The sequence below is a fragment of the Primulina eburnea genome, chromosome 6, assembly GCF_022965805.1.
Source record: "Primulina eburnea isolate SZY01 chromosome 6, ASM2296580v1, whole genome shotgun sequence".
In the NCBI taxonomy this organism is placed as follows: domain Eukaryota; kingdom Viridiplantae; phylum Streptophyta; class Magnoliopsida; order Lamiales; family Gesneriaceae; genus Primulina; species Primulina eburnea.
This window is the reverse complement of record NC_133106.1, coordinates 17,501,380-17,520,206: the sequence shown is the minus strand read 5'-3', so window position 1 is coordinate 17,520,206 and position 18,827 is coordinate 17,501,380. Positions and strand designations below refer to the sequence as shown.

Below are 18,827 nucleotides of genomic sequence, written 5' to 3'. Positions count from 1 at the left end.
GAATATGAAATTATCATGCTAATTATATTTAAATGAAGAAATAAAGGAATATAGAGAGAAATATTATGAACTCAAAGGTTTGTTCATAGAATGAGGGATATCTCAATACAGTACAATGCACCCCTATTTATAGCCAAATTTGGGGAGACAACCACAAGTAAAATATTATTTTTTTACACAAAAGTCTTCATTGGTGTTCCAAGATATTATATTATATTACACATCACTTTTGAAAATCTTCTTCTCCGAATTTGCTTCTTCACATAAAAAGAAACATGTGGATAATTGAGTTGTCTAGTTGTGGTATTTTTTTCAAACCATTTGACCAAGTAATTTGAGATATATGGTCAAAATACTAGAGCATGATAAAACTGCCACTCCTTTGGTAACTTTATTTGTTGCTTAATTTGATCCCACTTGTGAGAAGATTTTTATCTCATGCTTGCCATCAATATTGTAGATATTAACATCAACTTTCTACAGGTCCAAGAATCAATTTATTCTTGTTTTATCGAACCTGTAAAAAATAGTAAAAACTTGTAATTACACAACAACTTATATTTTCTACAATTTATTATAAAACATAAAATATTTAAACATTTAATAAAACAAAAACTATATATTTATATTATAAAACATTTAATTAATGTACAATTTTTATGTTTATCACACCTCCCAACCAGTTTATTGCTAGTCCCTAGCAATTTAAGCGTTAATAGCAATACAAAACATATTGATTAATTTAAATAGAAATGCAATCAGAACTATCTAAGTGTTTAAATTAAATTTGAAAACTGTCAAATTTATATCAAGATTATCATAATTATAATTTATGAAATAATTTGAGATGATCAATTCAAAGCTTATTTCAGGTAATTAAATGTACACGGCCTTCAGAAATTCATAGTAAGAGTCTCAACTCCATATCCTCACAGGTTAATAAATGTTTCAATTTATGGCAACGATTTCTCTCATGGAGTTGAAATACAGATAAATGCTCAGAAAAATGGTTTACAGAATGCAGACAGACAGACGAGCCAAACTAATCAAACGATAGAAAATCCATTGATTCAAAATCTAGTTGTTCTTATTATATATTTTTTTCCTGATATATATATTTTTTTTCATAACATCATGGAATCAGACTAAGTTTATGCTTCTTGACTACATATTTATTTAATTTGTACAATAAATTTCTCTCTTTCTTTTTTTTTTTATTTTTTTATGAGAGATATATGGGTCGTAGCATATAACTTAAAAATTACATAGATCTTCAATATCTTTCTTTTTGTATTTTTCTCCTCTTTTTTTTCAGGAAATATCATTTTTTTTTTCAAAATAAGAACTCAAGATCTAAACAATAGATAGTCTCTCTCATGATCAGTAAAAGCTCGAAAGCTGTTTTCTCAGTCCTCTCCACTCACTCACAAAATATGTGTGAGTTTAAAATTTTAGGCACTCTTATAAGGTATATCTTGGACCATATACTTTAATACCTGATTTTATCACAATGGTTAATCACTCAAAAAGATTTCATAAATCATATTTTTGTATTGATCAAAATATTAAAATTGATTTTTTTTTTCAAATAAAAATTAAACATCCTTAGATAGATTAATACATTTTCTAATTTAATCCTTTCAAATATGTAATGTATGATATTTTTGCAAAAATTACAAAGATACAAGCAATAAACATGATTTTATTATTTTTTTAATTTTTTTTATATGTTTGTTCTCCCCCCAATCAAAATATGACATTGTCCCTAATGTCAAAATAACTATTAATAAAGAGTACATAATGAAAGAGATATCACTTGGAATTTTATTGAAGATAACAAACTGAAACAAACGCAAACCAATCCATGACTTTTGAATCAATGATCCAACTTTCTTTTCTTACTGCTTGATTGCGACCAATTGATCTTTGTTATCATCGGATCATGCTTATGAAAAAAAGCTTCCAAATTATCAATTAATTGGTCGGCAGTCGAAGCACAGATGAACATCCGTCGTGAATTTTCTGAAATGAATTTTTGTTCCACAGCTTTATCAAGAAATGTCAACAAACTGTCATAATAATTATTGATATTCAACAAGCCCACAGGTTTATTATGGACATTAAGTTGTGCCCAAGAAACATTGTGAAAAATTTCTTCTAATGTACCAAAATCACCTGGTAGTGCGATAAAAGCATCAGAATTTTCAATCATTTGAGTGATTCTTTCATACATAGAAGAAACTTTTAATTCCTCCTCAATCGTAACACCTGTAATATTTCCTTCAGCTAAAGCTGTAGGAATAATACCCAAAACCTGACTACCTCCAAGATGAGCATATGTTGAAACAGATCACATTAACCCAATATTACCTCCCCCATATACCAAGTGAATTTTTCTCTCAGCCAATATCTTTCCAAGATTATTCGCTGCTTCTACAAACACTTCATTTTTTCCAGGACTCGACCCACAAAATACACAAATATTTTTCAATGTTTGTGAAGAGGATCCAGCCATGTTTTTACTTTCTTTTTTGGTCTGCGAAAATAGAGAGAAAGATGAGAGATTTTAAAGGGGTAATATGTTATCATAACAAAACTATGGGTCACAGCTGTAAACAGAATAAATAGTAAAAACAATAATGACACACATGCATATAAACAGTAGTATGATTGTGGCTCACAATTTTCCTCTGGTTTTACGTCCAGAAACGACGTCAACGCCTTCTATGAGTCGAGGATATGCTTCCCATCCAATTTTCTTATAAATTGGCAAACAGGGTCTTTTTTAGTCGGATTCCCAAGACTATGACGCTCATCTTGGAATTGTTTCCATAAACGGAGAAGTTCAATATGCACATGTCCACTAGAATGCGTCTCAAGAGTCAATAAGATGTTATCTAAAGACTCCTTACTCAGCCCATTCTTAATGAAACTAATTTTATCTTCTCTGTTATTGGAAACACATCCCAAAGATCTGCATCGTTTGTCACAAGTCCATCTCGCACACTTATGACAAACCCCTAAACTTTTGGCCCTTCGTTTTTTCGCATAAGTGCTTTTTCCTAATCCAGGCAAATACCGAATGAGCAATGATTGTGGAACTTCTCCTCCTAATCGGACCTTAGCTTCTATTACAGGAAGAATATCTTCTGGAATTCCTTTTTGCATTAGCAATCTCAATCTTTCACACCTTCCTGCATAAATTTTTCTTAAAACATTTTCAGAAACAGAGGGAAAATATTTACAAATTTTTGAGAGAATTTCATCCATTTTGAAAAGAAAAGAAATGATTTTTTTTTAATTTTTGTATCAGCAATTGTGGGAAACTGATTTAACCGACTATGAGAGTCACGGAGTACCGTTATCCGCCATTTAACCGGGAAATAAAAAGATTAAAGAAACTTGAAATAAAAAATAACAAAATTAAATGCAACATAAAAATTTAAGGATCAGAAAGGGAAATAAACTCTTCTTGAAAGATTTCATTTTCCAAAAATGGTTTAAGCCTTTGTCCATTCACTTTAAAAACATCACCATTTTTAGGATTTTCAATATCCACAGCTCCATAAGGATATACATGCTTTACAACATATGGGCTTGTCCATCTTGATCGTAATTTTCCTGGGAATATGTGAAGTCGAGAATTATAAAGCAAAACTTTTTTACCAATCTCAAAAGATTTTCTAAGAATTGTTTTATCATGAAATGGCTTGATTTTTGCTTTATAAATCCTTGAATTCTCATACGCGTCATTTCTGAGTTCATCAAGTTCATTAAGTTGCAATTTACGCAATTTGTTGGCATCATCCATGCTTGAATTTAAAGTTTGATCGCCCAATAAGCTTTATGTTCCAATTCCACAGGCAAATGACAATGTTTTCCATAAACCAACCTATAGGGAGACATATTCAATGATGTTTTAAAAGCTGTTCGATATGCCCAAAGTGCATCACTAAGTCGCAGAGACCAATCTTTTCTATTTGAGTTAACAGTTTTTTTCCAAAATTTGCTTTATCTCCCTATTAGCTAATTCAACTTGTCCATTTGTTTGAGGATGATAAGGAGTAGTTACTTTATGAGTAATACCATATTTTTTCATTAATGAAGCAAATGGTTTATTAACAAAGTGAGTTCCCCCATCACTTATCATGGCTCGAGGAATTACAAATCTACTAAAAATATTTTCTTTTAAAAATTTGATGACGATTTTATGATCATTTGTTCGACATGGAATTGCCTCTATCTATTTGGAAACATAATCAACTGCAACTAAAACATACAAGTATCCAAACGACGGTGGAAAAGGTCCCATAAAATCAATTCCCCAACAGTCAAAGATTTCAATTTCAATGATAGGATTCAAAGGCATCATGTTTCTTTTTGAAATCGCACCCAATTTTTGACAATTTTCACAGATCTTGCAGATTTCGTGGGTATCTTTAAACAAAGTGGGCCAATAAAATCCACACTGCAAGATTTTTGCAGCCGTTTTCTTTGAAGAAAAATGTCCTCCGCATGCTTCTGAATGACAAAATTTAATGACACTACTTACCTCATTGTCGGGTATGCAACGTCGAAAAATTTTATCTGGACAATACTTGAACAGATACGGATCATCCCAATAAAAGTTTTTTACCTCATTCAAAAATTTTCTTTTATCTTGGGAACTCCATTGCGGTGGCATTTTTCCTGTCACAAGAAAATTTACTATGTTAGCAAACCAAGGTGTAGTAGTAACTGAAAATAGATGTTCATCAGGAAAATTATCGTTAATTGGTGTCATTTCACAAGATGATCCTGTTACTAGTCTCGATAAATGATCGGCTACGACATTCTCGGTTCCTTTTTTATCTTTGATCACAATGTCAATTCTTGGAGCAACAAAATCCATCGTATCAGTCGTGGCTTTGCATCCTGTTTGGTCAACAAATATCTAATAGCAGAATGATCAGTAAACACAATAGTCGTTGATCCAATCAAATAAGAACGAAATTTATCTAATGCAAATATTTCAGCAAGTAGTTCTTTTTCAGTTGTGGAGTAATTCATTTGAGCATTCTTTAAAGTTCTACTTGCATAATATATCACATAAGGCTTACCGTTTCTTCTTTGACCCAGTACTCCACCGACTGCATAATCACTCGCATCGCACATGATTTCAAATGGTAAAGACCAGTCAGGAGGTTGCATGATAGGAGCTGATGTTAAATGTCGAATGATTTTATCAAAAGCATTTTGACATTCTTGAGTCCACTCAAATGCAGTGTCTTTTGTTAAGAGGTTAAAAATGGGTTTAGAGATTAAACTAAAGTCCTTTATAAACCTCCTATAAAATCCAGCATGTCCCAAAAATGAGCGAATTTCTTTAATGGTTTTTGGAGGGGGTAAATTGGCAATGACATCAACTTTTGCTTTATCAACTTCAATTCCATGAGATGACACGACATGTCCCAAAACAATTCCAGAAGTAATCATGTAATGACATTTTTCCCAATTTAAAATACGACCTTTTTCCTCGCATCTTTTTAAAACTTTTTCCAAATTTTCAAGACAATTATCAAATGTATTCCCAAAGACAGTTAAATCATCCATGAAAATTTCCAAACAATTTTCAACCATGTCGCAAAAAATGCTTAGCATACATCTTTGAAATGTTGTTGGGGCATTGCATAATCCAAATGGCATCCTTCTAAATGCAAATGTTCCAAAAGGACATGTGAATGTAGTTTTATCTTGATCTTCGAGTGCAATGGGAATTTGATAATAACCTGAATATCCATCAAGAAAACAGTAGTATGGATTACCTGCTACTCTTTCTAAAATTTGATCCAAAAATGGTAATGGAAAATGATCTTTTCTAGTGGCGTCATTTAATTTTCTATAATCAGTACACATCCGCCAACTAGATGGGACTCGACTTGTTAACAATTCACCTTTTTCATTTTTTATCACTGTGATGCCAGATTTTTTTGGAACTACTTGTGTTGGGCTTACCCACTTACTATCAGAAATAGGGTAGATAATCCCAACATCGAGTAGTTTGAGAACTTCAGTTTTCACAACATCTTTCATGTGTGGATTTAATCTCCTTTGTGGTTGTTGAGATATTTTAGCATTTTCTTCTAAGTGAATTTTGTGAGTGCAAATTAGTGGATTAATGCCCTTAAGATCTTTTATTGTCCAACCAATTGCATTTTTATGTCTTTTAAGCATATCAACTAATTTACCTTCTTGATTACTTGATAGTTTGGAAGAAATTGCCACCGGATATGTTTCATCTTCTCCAAGAAATGCATACTTCAATTCTTCTGGCAAGGGTTTTAACTCCAATATGGGTGGTTCGTCTTTGTTCTCATATTTTGCCTCAAATTCTTTTTCTGATCTTGGTAACGGGTGATACATAATAAAATCATCAAGATCAATTTCAATATTTTCTTTAACAGTATCGATTGAACAAATATCTAATTGGTCACGAGTACTCCCTTCTTGAATGTTTTCTTCCACAAGAGTTTCAATAAGATTTTCATCTTCACTTTCATCTCCTTTGTCATGTGGTTGCTTACAAAGATTAAACACATTATGCTCCAAGGTCATGTTACCAAATGACAACTTTATTATTCCATTCCTGCAATTTATAAGAGCATTAGAAGTTGCTAAAAATGGACGACCTAAAATTACAGGAATTGCATTACAAGCTTCAATAGGTTGTGTATCTAAAACTATGAAATCGACAGGATATACAAAGTTATCAACTTGGACCAACATGTCTTCTACCATACCTCTTGGCACTTTAACAGATCTATCGGCAAGTAAAAGTGTTACCGAAGTAGGTTTTAACTCGCCTAGATTGAGTTCTTGATAAACTGAATATGGAAGTAAATTCACACTAGCTCCAAGGTCAAGCAATGCTTTTTTAATTTTCGTTCTCCAATAATACAAGAAATAGTAGGACAACCTGGGTCTTTCTATTTCAAAGTATTATTATTTTGAATGATTGCACTTACTTGTTCGGCTAAAAATGCTTTCTTTTTCACATTCAATTTTTTTTTCACAGTGCACAAGTCTTTCAAAAATTTGGCATATGATGGTACCTGTTTTATTGCATCTAATAAAGGAATATTAAATTTTACTTATTTAAAAATATCATATATATCAGAATTCAAATTTGATTTTTTTTGTATTTTTCAATGCATGAAGGAATGGTGGTGACACTGTCTGTTGAACCTCCTCTCCGCAAGTTATGGGTTCCACTTCCTTACCCTTTGAAGTTGATTTATCATCATCTTCACAAGGTTCAAGAATGAATTTTTCCACAACCTTACCACTTCGAAGGGTAATAACAGATTTTGCCTGATCCATCAGTTGAGTTCCAGAAGTTCCAGTTTGTGAATGATGATCCTTGGGATTAGGCAGAGGTTGTGAAGGAAATTTACCTTTTTCATGAACATTAAGTGCATATGCAAATTTAGCAAGAGTATCTTTCAAATCTGTCATGGTTTGAGCAGTTTGAGTATTGATAGACTCTTGCTTTGCAATGAAAGAATTCAATAAATCTTCCAAATTCCTTTTAGGTGAAGGACCATATGGTGCATAATTTTGAAAATTTTGTTGATTTTGAAAATGTGGTTGCGGAAATTGTGCAGCATTATCATTCCTCCAACTAAAATTTGGATGATTTCGCCAACCTGGATTGTAATTTTGAGAAAATGGTTCAAAAATTTGGCCTTTTGAAATTGTTCAAAACATTGGCTTGTTCATGGAGACATTCTTTAAAAGAGGGCAAAGTGGGACAATCTTTTTTAAAATGATCACTTGTATCACAGATGTGACACACAATTTCTTGAACAGATTTTAATTGACCATTCTTTTTCAATTCAAGTGCCTCAACTTTTCTTGCCAAAGAGGTAAATCTAGCTTGAAGATCATGTTCATCTTTGAGAGTGTACATACCTCCACCAGATGTAGGAAATTGAATCTTGTTTGATGGTTCGATTGTACCTATAATGTCCCAATTTTGAGCATTTTCAGCTAATGAATCGAGATACTCAATTGCCTCGTTTGGATCTTTATCTTCAAATGTTCCATTACACATAAATTCAACCATTTGCCTATCTTTAGGTGTTAAGCCTTCATAAAATTGAGAAACAACCCTCCAAATTTCAAAACCATGATGTGGACAAAGATTAAGCAATTCTTTGTATCTATCCCAACACTGATAAAAAGTTCCTCCTTGTTTTTGAGTGAAAGTGATGATTTGTCTTTTGAAAGAATTTGTTCTATGCGATGGAAAAAACTTTTTCAAAAATTGTTGTTACAATTCATCCCAAGTTCGAATGGATCTCGATCTAAGATTTTGTAGCCAAGTTTTAGCTTTATCTTTTAAAGAAAAATGAAAAAGTTTAAGTTGAATGGTGTTCATGCTACAATTTAGATCATTATATGTGTTGCACACTTCTTCAAACTCTCGTAAATGCATGTATGGATTTTCAGAATCTAAGCCGTGAAAGTTGGGTAAAAGTTGGATAATACCAGGCTTAAAATTGAAATGAGATGCATCAGGGGGAAAAACTAGACATGAAGGTGCACTAGTACGTGTAGGATTCATGTGATCTCTAAGTGTTCTTCGTCTATCATGATCATGTTGAGATTGAATTTCATCTTCATTTTCTTGGATGGGTTCTTCCGCCATGTTTTGTAAAAATAAAGGGTTATTTCGAATGAGTCGACCACTAAGTGTACGTGACCAAATGCTCATGCAAATGCAAATGCAAATGCAAATGAATAAAAACACACAAAAGCAATAAAAATTCAAATAAAGAAAAATAAACTATACAAGAAATTAAGTAGACTTGAAATTAAATTATACTTCCCCGGCAACGGCGCCAAAAACTTGTTGCGACTCTGATTGTTGCACTCCCAAGAGCAGGTTGTCCACAAGTAGTATAATTCGGTGAGTCCGATATCGTATCTACAGGGAAGCTAAGACAATTACAAGTCCACTAAAATGTATTTTTGTTTTGTTTTGTTTTTGTTTCTTTTTAATTTTAATTGTTTGAATATTTAATGGGTAAATTTTAATTGTTCAAATTTTAATTTAAGTAGTTGAGATTAAAGGATCCACTCTTGGTATTTTAATAAAATTAACATTAACGAACAATATTGAAATCCACTTAATAAAATGGTTCCAATATATTAAATAATCATATTTATATTATATCATATATTATTATCTTATAAGTATATAATATATACCAAAACTTATAAATGTGATCAAATATTTATTGTGCTATATATATTTGTAAACACTAAATCAAGGTTCCCACTTTAAATGGTTGGTAAAACCAAACTAACATTTAAATGGTACCAAGAAATTAATATTATGATATATTAATATATATAATAAATCAAGGCATCCACTTTAAATGTTTGGTAAAACCAAACTAACATTTAAATGGTTCCAAGAATTTAGTGTAACATATAGCAACAATAAATCAAAACTCCCACTTATAAGTAGGGTATAAAAATACTTAAAGAAATAAATATAACATAAACAATAAATAATGATTAAATAATATAAAATATAGATTCTTACCTTTTAGTAACCTTATTATCATGCCAAGAGTTTCACATTTTCATCTCAACTTTAGGAAGTTAGCTATTCATTATTCAAAGTGTAAAACTTTGAATATGAAATTATCATGCTAATTATATTTAAATGAAGAAATAAAGGAATATAGAGAGAAATATTATGAACTCAAAGGTTTGTTCATAGAGTGAGGGATATCTCAATACATTACAATACACCTCTATTTATAGCCAAATTTGCGGAGACAACCACAAGTAAAATATTATTGTTTTACACAAAAGTCTTCATTGGTGTTCCAAGATATTATATTATATTATATTACACATCACTTTTGAAAATTTTCTTCTCCGAATTTGCTTCTTCACATAAAAAGAAACATGTGGATAATTGAGTTGTCTAGTTGTGGTATTTTTTTCAAACCATTTGACCAAGGAATTTGAGAGATATGGTCAAAATACTAGAGCATGGTAAAACTGTCACTCTTTTGGTAACTTTATTTGTTGCTTAATTTGATCTCACTTATGAGAAGATTTTTATCTCATCTTGCCATCAATATTGTAGATATTAACATCAACTTTCTACAGGTCCAAGAATCAATTTAATCCCATCTGAAACTCCAAGTTTATTCTTGTTTTATCGAACCTGTAAAAAATAGTAAAAACTTGTAATTACACAACAACTTATATTTTATACAATTTATTATAAAACATATAATATTTAAACATTTAATAAAACAAAAACTATATATTTATATTATAAAACATTTAATTAATGTACAATTTTTATGTTTATCAAACTTCTTATCATCTTTGGATCTCTTTTTGTGATCATATGGTTTCTTTCTTCTTTCAGTTGAGCCCTGACTGTCTTTCTTTGGTTTGGTACAGTCAGCAATGAAGTGACCTAGTTTGCCACAGTTGTAGCAAGCGTTTGATTCTTCCTTGGAATTGCTTATTTGATATCTATTTTGAAAGTTTCCTTGAATTTTCCTCATAAATCTTCCAAACTTTTTGATGAATAATGACATGGCATCATTGCTTAGTTGATCAGCAGCTTTTTCAACTGAGCCAGTTGGTTATGTTCTAACAGCAGCTAAGGCAGTTGTGACTGCTGGAGTAGAAGATTCTCCTTCTCGAGTTTGCAACTCAAACTCGTAGGCTTTCAAATCAGCAAATAGATCATGAAGCTCAACTTTGTTCAGATCCTTGGATTCCCTCATTGCCATGGTCTTCACATCCCACTCCTTGGGAAGACCTCTGATTATCTTCAATGCAACTTCTTTGTTTGAGTACACTTTTTCAAGTGCATTTAGTTCATTGATGATGCAGCTGGTTCTTTCATCATAATCATGCATCGTTTCACCAACTCTCATTTTGATATTATCAAACTTCTGAACAGCAACAGAAAGTTTGTTTTCTTTGGTTTGTTCTTCGTAGAGCTGGATCAGCTTCTCCCAAATTTCTTTGGTTGTCTTGCACATTTTGATTTTGCTGAAAGTTACTTTATCCAGCGTCTTGTATAGTATATCCTTTGCCACATTATCCAAGTTGGCTTTTCTTTTATCCTCTGTGGTCTATTCTTCTCTGGGCTTTTCTATACGATGAGGTGCCCCATCAGTAATGGCAACAGCTGTGTTTGCTTTCAAAATCTCATGGGTCCGTCAGTTATAACGTACCACATATCATCATCTTGTGCAGCTAGGTGAGCCTGCATCCTGATCATCCAATCATCGAAGTCTTCTCTAGAGAACATAGGAATCTTGTTGAATGAAGACATAATGAACAATTTGAGTATAGATATTCTGAGACGAGATATAACTGCTCTGATACCACTTGAAATGATCGGTTAAACTAATAAAGAGTGTTTAGAAGGGGGGTTGAATAAACACTTCTCGAATTTAAGTATTCTTCAACAATATGAGTTCAGTTATGTTATAAACTGAAACTAAATATCCCGTCGGTCAATGACAGTCAATTAAACTGAACAAAACAGTTGCGGAAAATGAACTGACTGAAAGATAAAGTATCTAACTGAAAATAATGACTGAAGTAAAGATAACACAATATATTTCTGGATGTTCGGAGACTTGAATAACTCCTACGTCACCCCTTCTATCACGAAGATAGGATATCCACTAAAAGACTTTGATCAAATACAAGATATTGCATTGACCCACTTCAGTTTGGACTTATCACTTTGCCACAACTGAAACTCTTAGTATATAACACTTTTACAGATGGTAACTGATGTTAGCACAACTTAGAAAATCTATCAAAGATTACAAAGTGTTATTTAAGCTCGAGAATGTAGCCTTGAATGCTACTGATAAAACTAGTAAGCGAGAGCTTTTGGCTTCTGAGTATATTTTAGCAGCGTAACAGCAAGTAGAATGAGATAGCTAAGATCAGTTGTTGTTTCTTCGGCTGCTATCTTCGATTATTTATAGGCTTCTCTCTCAACGGTAACATTAAAGGATATTTGAATATTCTAACCGTTGATTGCCACGTCGATATACTCTGACAGTCGTACACTGATTTTCTGAAATGCGGAGTTCCACTACCAGTTGCAGGTAATTGTACTATTTGTCAGTTGTCGCTTTCAACTGATGACGTGTACAGCTGAGAGATCAGCTGGTAAAGAATCAGTTGGCGAGGATGAACTTCAGTTGTATCGATCAGTTAACTGAATTCAGCTGATGACGTGTTCGGTTGGCGATCAGTTCAGTTGCTTAGTTCAGTTGGTTAATCTTTTGTCAAAACACCGGAATTAAGTTTCCAACACTCTGGTTTTGTATTCATGCTAAATGGTGTGGCTGTCTCTTGGAAAAGTTCTAAGCAAAACACCATTGCGGATTGCACCACTGAAGCTGAATACATTACTGCATCTGCTGCAGCCAAAGAGGCAGTATGGATGAGGAATTTTGTCCAAGAGTTGGGCGTCATTCCTAATGGAGTTGATCCAGTCCCAGTGTACTGCGACAACACTGGCGCCGTTGCGCAAGCAAAGGAACCATGGTCTCATCAAAGATCCAAATATATACTGAGAAAGTTCCACATCATCCGGAAGATTGTGGGAAGAGGAGATATATCAGTCGAAAGGGTCCCCTCTACAGATAATGTTGCTGATCCACTTACAAAGCCCTTGCAAGGACCATTGTTTGAGAAGCATCGCGAAGCAATGGATTAAAGTTTATGGGTAGTTGGCTCTAGGGCAAGTGAGAGATTGTTAGAGTAGATACCATGTAAGCCAACTATTGGCTAGTGAATTTATTGACTCAGTTGTAATAAACAATCTTTGTTTTAATATAATTCATTATTTCATGGTTTGTTATTTCTTTATCTGTATACCCATGTGAACAATATAGATAAAGACCTTGATTATATATTAATACAAATGAATCGTAATTTGATGTTGAAACTCATTTGTAAATACTGTATAATCTATATTCGTTCCTAGTCGATTTAGCCGCCCAAAACATGGATAAAAGTCGCTTGAGCTCGAGACTAGCATATGTGATCCGTGTTTCTTGGTAAGGGCATAGAGATGTCCAAGCATGCAGCAGGGTAGTCATATGATGATCATACCGAACTACCCTGCCTCGAACTTTTCAAGTAGTTATCATTCATCGAGAGGATAAGTCTGTGGTTATGTTTGTACACCATTAGTCCTTACGACCCGAGACAACACTGAGGCTCTATATGCTAGGGCTGTGTTTTGACTCGTTTACCAACTCCAGGAGAGTCATCAGGTGGCGAGACTGGGTACAGTTGCGACACATGTAGGAGCCAGTGCATTGTAGTCGGGAATTCACCGCCCACCTAAGGTGTGGATGTCCTATGTGATCTGATGAAAAAATAGTAAATGAAATATCTGGCCAAAGTATGAGATGTACGTTAGAGAAAGAGTTCTCCAATTGTACATGCGATGCTACTATTTATTCTCAAAGATGTGTCACATAGTTATCGAATTATTATGGAACTCTCGATGAACCAATGGTTGCAGATTCGATCGAGATATATGAGATGAAGGGACCATACTGTACGTTAATCATAATCGACTGGTTCTGCAGGCACTATCAGTGATACCTAGGGAATCATGGGACGATGCTACTAGACGCTCTTACCATGATTCGATGGGTTTAATCAGAAATATGATTTCTGAAATTCTCATTATCAATTGTTGATACATAGAATGGGGCAAGTTAGGATAAGCGCGAATAAAATATTATATCCTGAATCACAAAGAATTGTGAACCCAGGACTAGCTGTATCCTTGAACCATTGAGAGTCACACAAGCTCTGGGTCATTTGTTCCCGTTGAGAGAATAAATTCAAGAAGTTGAATTTATATTATGATATAGTAAATTTAAGGAGTTGAATTTATGATAATCAAATTTTGAAAAAATAAATTCAAGGAGTTAAATTTATGAGATAGTAAATTCAAGAAGTTGAATTTATGAAATTTGGAGAGAATAAATCCAAAGAGTTGAATTTATAAAATTTAAGGATTAATTTATTAAACTCAAAAGCTGAATTTATTAAATATTAAATTAAATATAGTGAAAAATATGTTTTATGGGCTTGTAGGAGTACAAGTCCAACACTAAATAATTAAAGTTCTTAATGGATTTTGATTAATTAATTAAACTATTTGGACTAACCCAATTAATTAATCAAGTCCATTAATGTTAATTAGGTTATGAAATTTTTTTTGACCTAAAATGAGAGCCTGAACTAATTTGGATTGTGAGATTTTGAGAATCACAACCATAATCCTCCAAATATTTAGTTTACTTAATTAATTAAGTAAATGATAATTAAAGAAAGATTTAGATTTCTTTATTCTCAATTTTTGCACAAGATTCATTCGTGACTTTTGGGAGGAATTGCAAGAGAGTATTCGGCTTATTCCAATATTAATACTCTCAAAGGTTTTGAACAAAAATTTTTGTGTTCTATCTCTACGCAAAATCTCTTCTATACTTTCTAGTGTAAGTTAGAAGAGAAACAAGTAATCCGATCGTGGTCCTGATTCATAGATTAAAGAAATTGATCGAAGAACGTTCGTAAGGATTTACAACAAGAGCTACGTCCGCTAATAACGGAGTAGTTGGTGCCAATTATATAACTAGTAGAATTTTTGGTTTTTACTTCACCACTGGTTACTTCGATGATTATTAATGATGAAGTAGTATATATCGATCAATTTCGGTAATAACATCGGCGAAGTAAAACATTATTTTTTACTTCAAAATTTAAAAAATACGGGCTTTACTTCTAATTTTTTGTAACATTTTACTTCGACAGAGTAGTTTTGATGAAGTAAAAAATTAAAAAAAATTAAAATTTATATTTAGTGAAGTAAAAAAATTATCATACTTAACTTTTAATTTCTTTAATTAATTTGTAAAAGATGAACCTATAATTAACATTTAATCTCTTAAGATTTTAAATTGTAGCGCCTATATACACAAAATACACACACAAACATCCCAAACCCCAAACCAGTCGCCCCTTCTCCCTTTCTCTTCAAGCCGCGTCGCCGCCTGCATAGATCTCTGTTTTGGCTTTGACTCCTCCGAAATTGACCAGCGCTTCTCCGATAAAATTCCCGCTTACGGCCTCTACTACGCCATCAACAAGAATTGCAATATCACTGTGCAAAGCAGCAGAAGCTGGCCGAGTCGCCCCCGATGTCTCCGATGAGCATCTCGGCCAACGATATGATGTCTTCCATGCGCCAGCTGTAGTTGAGAAAAGTGAAGTCCATGCCTCATTCATGGATGGGTGGAAATTCTTCTCCGAGGACGCACTTGACAAGATCCGAGAACTTCAGGCTCCCAACGACTCCAACCTGGATCTTGACCCGAACTGAGATTAGCTATTTTGACGCATGGGAGGAGGCAGTTCCGGTGATGCAAAGGGTCGAATCTGTTAGGGATTTTAGGGCCAAGATGTTCGAGAAACTATGCAAGGAGAATCTCCTGGAACTAAATCCGAATCCGGATGTTGGGCGGGTGACGAATCTACTCGAATAGGTTTGATTCGAATATTGCTGGATAAGGAATCGCCATATTGGAATCCACCTCTGTAAGTACGAAAATGTCGTAATTATTGTATCAGTAAATATTTGATTTAAACATGGTTAGAATATGGATGGTGATGGTGGGTTTGTAGATCAGAGACTATTAAGTTTTTGGGCCTAGTAAATCGAAGAAGATAACAAATCTGCTCACATTTTCCTTAGGTTGATGAACTTGTGTGGGATCTTGTTCTGTACGGATACAAGTCATGATGAAATGAATTCATTCAAGATTGCAAGAATACTTTTAGACGGTTAAAAACATATCAATTTTAATCAAGGTTACAAACAATTATATCGCTGTTCTGAGAGTTGAACTTGTATTGTTTGTGGATTTGTTAAAAATTCTATCTCGCAGCATTCAATTTTTTCAGTGCAAATTGTGATGAAATGTGGCTATATCATATATGGGTAGACTGAGTCTCGTAATGGGGTAACAAGAAAAGAGAGTAGAGAAATTTGTTGCTGGTTGTACGAGGTTTGAATGATTTTTGCTTGTAGAACATAAATACGTTAGTAATATATTAGTGCATATCTAATATCGGGGACGTGTTTCGAAACCCCGTTAGTATAATGAGGTTGTTTCCAATTAACAGTTGTATATTATACATATCACTTATCAGACCAATCTGAGAGTTGAGATGGAGTTCCTCTGTTTTAGTTCATGTTTGTGGACTGTAAATTTGTTCTACCGAATACTTGCCACCAGTCTAGTATCAGATCAAACTTGTTTGTTATTGTTATCTTTGAAGTGGAGAATTCATAACCCCTTTTACACCGAGCATTTGTGTGCAGCTAAGAAATTGGTATTCGATTGGTAGATATCATTTTCTTTCGTTTTTGTCAGTTAACAAGTGCTATTAGCAGTTGTGGGGATGAATTTAAGTTCATCCACAAGAATAACAGGATGAAACAAATTTCATATTTTTTTTAGTGGATACAGCATATACATGTTTTAAATATGTTTTAATTTCATAATTAATGTCCGATGCGATTTTCGTAAACTTTTCATGTCTCGATAATCTTTTATTTCCGCTTTATAGAAAAGAACAACATGAACATTATCGTAGTTTTGATTAAGAACAACTAGGTTAACTGGATTTTTTCCTATTAAGTGCAAGAAAGACATGAATGATCTTGTTCTATCACCAGTTCTGCTGGAAGTTGAAATCTTTGAATCTTTGTGGATGTGTGAAGGCAGCATCTGATAGGGCTTTGAAGGTATAATATATTTAGAATTTTGTACCCACTAATCTTATGATGTTGAATTTGGCTCTGAATTCTGCGTGTCTATTTTGTGCAGGCGATTGGATCCAACTGTAATAATTTGCAATCATTGACTCTTGGATGGTGTGATCGTGTTTGTGACGAAGGGGTAAAGAGTTTAGCACGTGGTTGCCCTAGCCTCAGAGCTCTTGACTTGTGTGGATGTGTTATAATAACAGGTACACTCTTCTTATTCGTTCTTGAGCTTGTTGTTATGTTAATAACTCGAGCACAATTAGTTAAAAGTTAAGTAGATTTTTGCCAATTTATGGTGCAGCTTAAACTTAGCTGATGATACTAGTTTGAAGTATGAAAATAACCTCATTGGCTTTTGTTTACACAAGACAAACCTATCGAGGGATGAGTAGATATAGTCGTCATCTTAAACAAAAAAACTTCAGATTTAATGAGTAATCATTTTGAGAATACCAATTTTGCTTAGGCATCACAAGGAATGAAAATTGAATCATTATCTTAATTTGGATCCCCCCCCCTCTCAGTCCCTCAATTGAATTCTTGAGTCCTTGACACAATTTTTTACTACATGCTCTGGTTTATTATGGAGATAAACTGTTGTCATTGGGATATGTGCACATGAAATTTATATAATTATTAATTCTAGAATTTTTGTTATTAGAATTAATGGTTTAATATGCATTTTATGATAATTGATATGTTGTTTTGCTCTTTATTTTGAAGTACAGAATCTCCTAAAAATTAAGATGAAATATATCCTGAAAATTGCTCCGAATAATGCATTCTCATTTGTGGATATATATTTTCATTTATTTTGGATGAATGATCTTATTAATCTACTGCATCTTGTATTTTTTACATTTCAGTTTGCAGGATCAATTAAGAACCATTATTACAATCAATCTCAATATGATGAAGTCAGAAGTGAATGGAGCGAATTCGTCTACTCTTGTGTAGGTGCTTAAATGGATTATTTGTGTCATTGTGCATTTTATATACTTTTGGATGTACACTTTTCTTTTTGTGGACATATTTGTAGATATATTTTTGGATATACACTTTTGGTTTTGTGTATATACTTGTGAATATACAGTTTTGCAATAAAATATGATTATTTACTTTATCACTAAACTCAATGATGAAGTAATAAAATACAAAATAATTCCTCATATTAAAATTGTGTCTAAGTTAAAGAAAAAATATACTTCCTCACTACTCAATAATTGTGAAGTCGTTCTTCTTTAATTACTTCACTGTAATAAAAAAAAAATGAAGTATTTTAAATCGATTACTTCGTCAATAAATTTAAATGTGAAGTAACAAAATATCAAATACTTCAACAAATACAAAACATGTGAAGTTATAAAAAAACATTTACTTCGTCAGTCAATGTAAACTATGAAGTTATAAATAAGCTATTACTTCTGCACTTTACGAAATAGATGAAATAAAAGACGTTGTTTTATTTCGACATCGGTTTATTTATGGATCGGTTTTCTCTCATTGAACCGACAAAGGTTTCGCTAATTCTTGGATACGACTTCAGTTATAATGTGAAGTAAAATGGTACCCTATTACTTCACGTGTATCTACTTCGACAACTATCTACCTATGACTTCGTTGAATATGCGAAGTAAATCATATAAATTCTACTAGAAATTATTCACCAAAGGTATAATTCTTTAACATCCTCTGAATGTTTATTTTTAAAACCATACGAGTCTTCAAAAATATCTTGAATGTCAAGATCTAAAACATTTAAAACTTCCGCTGCGTTTGGGCATGAGAAAACCGAGATCCAACAGATTCACACCCCTTAGATCTCTCAGAAAAATTACATCTTTTTTTGTTTGATTCATTCACAAATAGGGATGACAATCGGGCGGGGCGGGGTTTGCCATCTCCATCCTTGTCTCCG

The 18,827-nt window shown here is 33.0% G+C and overlaps 1 long non-coding RNA gene across 2 annotated transcripts; it reads left to right on the top strand.

Moving 5' to 3' along the window:
• The first annotated feature begins 15,050 nt into the window (after positions 1-15,050).
• LOC140833834 (uncharacterized) lies at positions 15,051-18,032 on the top strand. Of its 2 annotated transcripts, none has more exons than XR_012118581.1 (4): positions 15,051-15,675; positions 16,783-16,888; positions 16,971-17,112; positions 17,776-18,032. It is a non-coding gene; the product is annotated as an uncharacterized lncRNA (long non-coding RNA). The 2 variants fall into 2 exon arrangements; XR_012118582.1 differs by having other exon boundaries at positions 15,052-15,675; positions 16,820-16,888.
• The last annotated feature ends 795 nt before the right edge of the window (positions 18,033-18,827 follow it).